Consider the following 7,495-nt stretch of genomic DNA (forward strand, 5'->3'; position numbering starts at 1 on the left):
AAAGAAAGAAAGAAAGAAAGAAAGAAAGAAAGAAAGAAAGAAAGAAAGAAAGAAAGAAAGAAAGAAAGAAAGGTCTTTGCAAATGGAATCCCATGAAGATGAGGTGATACTGGATTAGAATGTTCTCTGCTGCAAAGATGGTGTCCTTATAAGAAAAGATAAATTTGGACACAGACTCAGAGATATAGAGACACAGAGGAAAGCACTCCCTGTGAACACAGAGGCAGAGTGTCAGTGATGCCACCACAGCCCCAAGAACCGAGCATTGCTGGGGCCACCAGAAGCTGGGAGAGAAGCCTGGGGCCTTCCCTCCCTCAGAGTGCCCCTGCCTCGATCTCGGCCTTCTGGCCTCCAGAACTGTGAGACAATGCATGTCTGTGTTTGAAGCCACCCACTTTGTGGAGCTTTGTCACGGCAAATCCAGAAACGAATACATCGGCTTTCTCAGAGCTTCCTGGTGACTGCCACCATGTGCCTCTGATTGGTATGGGATGAAAAGGTGCTGGTGACTGAGTAATATTTGCAGTGTGTTTGGGCTGTGAAATCTGTTCCTAAGGGGCCTGTGGAGGAAGAATTTGGTAAAAGGGATCCAGGGTGGAGAGAATAAGGGGCCCACAGTGAAGGTTCTGGAAGAACACAGCCAGAGTCCCTACCTCACCGCCGTGCAACGCTGCTTGGGATCCAGGTGTTGAAGAGAAACTCCGTGGGTCCCTCCCTCCAGCTTCCAGGAAGGTTAAAGGAGAGAAGGCCAGAGAGAGGATCTAGTGTGGGATGGGGCATGGAGGAAGGTCCCCCTACCATCCCGCCTGCTTTGACCCGACAGTCACTGCCCAGAGCTATGTGGTTCTTCCCATCTGTCCTGCAACCACTGTGGCTGGAGGCTGGACTTCACTCCCACTCTACAGATGGAGCAGCTGAGGACCGGGCCCCGCCATTGCATGGGAGGCCTCGAGAATCACGAGCTGGTCAGAGAACCAGGGTTCAGCCTAGTTCCAGGAGCCCTTCCTCCCTCCCCACTTCTTCCCTCCCTCTCTCCTTCTGTCCTCCCTCCCTTCTCTCCTTCCCTCCTCCCTTCCCTCCCTTTCTCTCCTTCCCTTCCCCCACCTCCCTCTTTCCCTCCTTCTCTCCTTTCTCCCTCCCTCTCTCCTTCCCCTTCCCTCCTTCCCTCCTTTCTCCCTCCCTCCCTCGCTCCTTCTCTTCCTCACTCCCTCCTTTCCTCCATCCCTCCCTCCATCTTTCCCTCCTTCCTTCCTTTTTTCCTCCCTCCGTCCTACCTCTCTTTCTCCGTCCCTCCCTTCCTTCTTTTGAGTGAAATAGGGATTGTGAGTAAAAACCAGGCCTGAGAAATCTGTGAGAGACTGCTGAGGCAGTCTGGCACGGAGGGAGGGGGCAACGAGGTCAGGAGCTCCCAGGGTCTTTACCCCATGCCAGGAAGGCTGAGGCTCCCGAACGGTTGTCCCAAGGCCTGCAGGCACCGGAGAGAGGCCAGGCCTGAGCTGAGTGTGGCCAGGCCTGGACCGCCCCGCCAGATGCTGGGGCGGGAGCCAGGATAATGGAATTCCCTGTATTTGGGCCCCATCCAAAGAGGTTCACATTTTCTGTGGAGACGGCTCTCACTGGCCAGGAAGAGAAGGCTGCAGGGCTGGGCTTCCTGGCGCCTGCCGAGATGAGGCTGGGTGACTCTGTGGTCGCACAGCCAGCCCGGGCCTGGCTGACCACAGACACCTGGCTGATGGATCTCGGCCGCAGGGGAGCCACAGAAGCACCGCTTTCAATCTGGGTCTGAGGCAATCGGCCCGGAGCTCTGGAGGCTGGGAGAGATGCCAGCCAGCGTGGTCCCCAAGAGGACCACAGAGCAAGCCACGCAGACCTGGCCAGAGCGAGGATGTGAGCACCTCTCATTTATCTGGGCTTACCCGGCCAGCAGCCTTGCCATGTCCAGAAAGCCACTGGGAGCCAGGGGACCAGTGGGGATGGTCTCTGAGCTGCCAAGAATTCTGCCCCAAGTCTCATCACTCAAGTCGAGTGTTTCATTCAGAACCTCTCTACTTGCCACATAAGACTATCAAGACTGGGTCTCTGGGTCTCTGGGTCCCAAGCCCAGTGTAGATTGAAAACAGTGCCCTGAGGCCAGGTATGGCCACTCACGCCTGTAATCCCAGCACTGTGGGAGGCCAAGGCAGGTGGATCACCTGAGGTCGGGAGTTCAAGACCAGCCTGACCAACATGGAGAAATCCTGTCTCTACTAAAAATACAAAACTAGCCGGGCATGGTGGCACATGCCTGTTATCCCAGCTAGTCGGGAGGCTGAGGCAGGAGAATTGCTTGAACCTGGGAGGCGGAGACTGCAGTGAGCCAAGATCACACCATTGCACTCCAGCCTGGGCAACAAGAGCGGAACTTCATCTCAAAAAAAAGAAAAAAGAAAATAGTGCCCTGAGGCCAGGCATGGCAGCTCACGCCTGTAATCCCATTGTGTTGGGAGGTCCAGGTAGGAGGATCACTTGAGCCAGGAGTTCTAGACCAGCCTGGGCAACATAGGGAGACCCCATCTCTACAAAACATTTGAAAAATTAGCCTGTCCACTCAGCCCCACCCAGCAGCTAGGTTTTGTTGCAATGAGCACTGTGCTGAGAGTCATGAGGCCTGGGACTTACGTCAGGCTTGGCCCAACTGCTATGACCCCTTTGGGAACCCATGTCACCGATTTTACAGATACGGAAACTGACGCTCTGAGAAGGGAAGAGACTCATCCCAAACCACAGCCCTGACTCATCAAGAAAATAGCCATAAGAAAAGAATGAAATCAGCCGGGCGCGGTGGCTCACGCCTGTAATCCCAGCACTTTGGGAGGCCGGTGCAGGCGGATCACGAGGTCAGGAGATCTAGACCTCGATGAAACCCCGTCTCTACTAAAAATGCAAAAATTAGCCTGGCGTGGTGGCGCATGCTTGTAATCCCAGCTACTCAGGAGGCTGAGGCAGGAGAATGGAATGAACCCGGGAGATGGAGCTTGCAGTGAGCCGAGATCGCGCCATTCACTGCAGCCTGGGTGACAGAGCGAGACTCCATCTCAAAAAAAAAAAAGAAGAAAAAAAAAAAAGAATGAAATCATGGCCTTTGCAGCAACATGGATGGAGCTGGAGGCGATCATCCTAAGTGAGCTCACACACCGCACGTTCTCACTTACAAGCCAGAGCTAAGCAACGAGTCAACATGGACAGAAAGAGGGAAACAGTAGATACCAGGGACTCCAAAATGGGGACATGGCCGGGCACGGTGGCTCACACGGGTAATCCCAGCACTCTGGGAGGCCGAGGCAGGTGGATCACTTCAGGTCAGGAGTTCGAGACCAGCCTGGCCAACATGGGGAAATCCCATCTCTACTAAAAATACAAAAATTAGCCGGGTGTGGTGGCTCATGCGTGTAATCCCAGCTGCTTGAGAGGCTGAGGCAGGAGGATCGCCTGAGCCTAGGAGGTCGAGGCTGCAGTGAGCTGTGATTACATCACCACATTCTACAGCCTAAGTGACAGAGCAAGACCTTGTCTCAAAAACATAAAAACAAAACTGAAACAAAACAAAACAGAAATGAAATGGGGAAAGCTTTGTTAATGCTCTGATGCTTTCAAGGGATGTTCATCGTCTGCCAGTAAATCCCTGCTCTGGGGGTGCCGGGAGCTGGCTGCGTCTGAGCAGGATATTCATTAAGATCCAGTACTACTATCTCTTCCTGGTGGCCTCCAGTGCCTCAATTCCAGGAGCAGTGGGAGGGGGTATCTGGCCACTCTGTGGGCTGCAATTGGCATCAGTGACAAAGGCTGGCTGAGTCGCTGTTGGCAGGTGGACCACCGACCCCGCTGCCTGAGCTTGGTGAATAAAACGTCTTTCAACGACCTTCAGAAACAGGCCAGCAGTGGGCGTGGAGGGAGGCGCTGGGGCGGAGTGGGTGGGGAGGGGTGGGGGGATGGATTCTCACCTCCCTCTCGGGAGCCCCGCCCGCTGCTCTCACAGGACCCACAGGCTGTCACAGGCTTGAGCTGCCAAGGAGACACTGCTCCCTGTCCAAGAGCAGAGACTTTTTGACCACACAACTCTCTAAGCCTCAGTTTCCCCAGCTGTAACAGGAGGAAGGTCATGCTTCCCTCCCTGGGTGGGTACTGCGATTATGCTGGAAAAGGGGTGTCCAAGGCCAGGCCCCACATAACCTGCGTGCTCTGCCCCATGTCCCCTTGGGGGACCCTATCCTTAACCCACATCCACTGTGTCTCTGTCTAGCCTGGGCAAGGGAGTGTCCTGCACCCTCTGGGTTTCAAAGCCTGGATCCGACACACTTCACTCCCCCAGGCATGGGGAAGGCCAGCTCAGCTTCCTTGGCTGGTGTTCTGGTCGGGGGCGGCTCAGGGAGCCCAGGGAACCCAGGGTCTCCCTCACTGGGCCGGGCAGGCTGCTGTCTCTGGGGAGCCTCTGGAGAGCCCATCCTCCCCTTGACATGCCATTTCCAAGGCAGCCCCCCAGCACCCCTGAGGCTTTGTCCAGAACACACCACCCTGGAGACCCGGCTCGGCGTGGGAGACGTGCTGTGTGTGGAGGTGGGTGACAGGCAGCCCCTCTGCGGCCCCCACCCCTCGCTCAGCCCCCATCCTAGGACCAGCAGGGAAGTTCTAGAGACCACTCTGGGGGTGCCTACTTGCCCAGAGGGGCTCATCTCATGGGACAGGTCTGGAGGCAGGAGGTGGAGCCTTTTCTGGGTCATGTGAAGACGTCTGGGGTCACCTGGAGAAGCCCCTCAGAGGCGTCACCATCCCGCCCCTGGCAGGGCCGCCTCCTCCGGGCACACCCAGTGCCAGCCACCATTCAGGAGGGGCTCTCCAGCTCCACTCCTGCCAGTCTCACCTCTGGAGGCTCGGAAAAGGAAGTGTCTCACTCAAGAGCACGGGGCAGCAGGGCCCTGCCCTTTGTCCTGAATTGCTCTGCACCGCCCGCTTCATCTCTGACAAGGAATCTGGCCTGCCAGCCCCTGCCAGCCCCTCCCTGGCCTCCCAGGGCCTCAGGACCAAGTCCAGAGTCCTCCCAGGACTGGCGAAGCCTCCACATCGCTCCCGGGGGTGGGGGGCAGTGCAGGGGCGCAGGGCTCCGGAGAGGAGCAGGCAGAGGCTTCTGGAAGCGAGGTGGTGATGGCGATATTATGAGGGCCAGGGCCGGGCCCGGGATGTGTGTGTCTGGGATGAACCCCAGGCTTGGGGTGTGTGTCTGGGATGAATGGCGTTTTGCTGTTCCAGAGCTCTGCTGGCTGGCATAGGCCCTCCTCGCCCACTGGCTCACAGCCACCCAGATGCAGAGCCAGCACGCCCTTGGGTACAGATGGTGAACCTGAGGCTCGCCACGGGTTGCCCGCAACAGGAGGTGGGGGGCGGGTTGTGGGGGGATGCTGGCTGGAATCCTGGGCCGAATTCTTCCACCTGCAGGCCCAGGACCCCCATTTTCCTTCCTAGACTTCCCAGCTGGGTCTGCAGCCTGGCAGGGAGGATGTGGGATGCAGGAGGCCCTGTGGGCTTCATCAGTCGGGCTAGAGTGGAGGCCCAGCTCTGGGGGCCCAGCCCAGCCTCAGTGGACCCCAGAAAGCCCTCTCCGCTCCACAGGGTCCCTGTGAGTACAGAGAGGCTGGGGCAGGAGGAGATGGGGGCAGGAGGAGCAGGGGGAGGTGGGTGTAGGAGGAGCAGGGGGAGCTGGGAGTAGGAGGAGGAGGAGCTGGGGAAGGAGGAGCTGGGGCAGGAGGAGCTGGGGCAGGAGGAGCTGAGGCAGCAGCATCTGGGGCAGGAGCAGCTGGGGAAGGAGGAGCTGGGGCAGGAGGAGCCGGCCGGGATGTGGCTCCATTCCAGGGAGAGGGGTAGTGGAATGTGCTCCCCTCTGCGCATATCCCCCGCCTGCCCGGGCCTCCTTCCCCTCTGTGTCTCTTGGCCAACAGCCAGGCTGTCCCCTTCCGGGGGCCCTGGGCTCTCTCCTCCGTGGGGTCAGCATGCACGTGCTTCCTCATCAGCCCATGACGTCCCCTCCTGTTCCCAGCCTCCCCTCTCAAATGCAAATACAATCCTGTTCCCACAGCTCTCAGGGCAAGGTCCCCCCAGCCTGGCTCTGTGTCCCTCCTGAGCCCTGTCACCCCTGCCACACCTGACCCACTGTGTCTGGCCACCTTGGGGCTCTTCCTGGAGGTGGGGCCTGCTCCCTTTTCCTCTGGAAAGAGGCTGATAGCTCCCTGGGCCTGGAAAACACTCACCTCCCCACCTGCTCAGCCGCAGCCCCGACTGCCTTTTCTGGGGGACCAGAACTGCTCCCCAGCACTCCTAGTGTCTGGGTCTAAACCACCTGTGTCCCCACCACCCTGGAGGGGAGCCCTTGGCTGTGGTCTGCCCCAAACTTGGGTTCTCCGCACCTAAGCCAGTGAATATTTGGTGAGTAAATGAATTTAGGGTGGGTGAAGTGGCTCATGCCTGTCATCCCAGCACTTTGGGAAGTCGAGGCGGGAGGATCGCTTGAGACCAAGAGTTTGAGACCAGCCTGGGCAACACGGCAAAAAAATAAAACAAAATGTAAAACTTAGCCAGGTGTGGGAGCATACACCTGTAGTCCCGAGTATGGGAGGCTGAGGAGGGAGGGTCACTTGAGCCCAGGGGTTCGAGGTTGCAATGAGCTATGACTGCACCACTGCACTCCAGCTTGGACAACAGAGAGAGACCTTGCCAAAAAAAAGATAAAGAAAAAAAAATTATTTCCTGGCCCCAAAGATCTAGTCCTCACAGAGCTTAGTCTCGTTGCAAACAGACAAAATAAACCCTAAAATAGTCCGTACAAAGTGCCCCCAGGTGCAATAAATACTAAAAGACACGCACGGGCTGGGTGCTGTGAGATTACAGGGAGGAGGAGCTGATGGTGAAAAGCTTCTCAGCAGAGGGTCATCCGGGCCGGCTCCACAGGAAAGACATTCCTGGCAGCAGAATCGGCACAGGCCACAGGCGAGGGGCCAGCTGGAGGTGGGGGAGGGATTTTCCACAAAGGCCCGTGGTCAGGGGTGTGTGGCTGGAGGTGAGGCCAGACAGGGCAGACGTGGGGTGCCGCGTGGAGGTGCTGATGGGATCCAGGGTGCCACGTGGGACCTGAGCATGTTTGTGGAGCAAAGGGCTGAGGAACGGCTCACCCCAGTTCTGGACTGAGTCCCCTAGTAGCAGTGAGGAGGCAAGACAAAAGCCCGGGACCCCAGAATCAGTGGGGCCAGAGGGAGATGGGGCTACTCTATACTCTTCTGTTTTTCTTTTTATAATGTGTTAGATATCTTTTTTTTTCTTTGAGACGGAGTCTCCCTCTGTCCCCCAGGCTGGAGTGCAGTGTGTCTCCAGCCTCCCAACTTCAAGTGATTCTCTGCCTCAGCCTCCCAAGTCGCTGGGATTACAGGCACCCGCCACCACGTCCAGCTCATTTTTGTTTGTTTGTTTGTTT

Source organism: Colobus angolensis, unplaced genomic scaffold (assembly GCF_000951035.1).
Source record: "Colobus angolensis palliatus isolate OR3802 unplaced genomic scaffold, Cang.pa_1.0 Scaffold43, whole genome shotgun sequence".
Classification (NCBI taxonomy): domain Eukaryota; kingdom Metazoa; phylum Chordata; class Mammalia; order Primates; family Cercopithecidae; genus Colobus; species Colobus angolensis.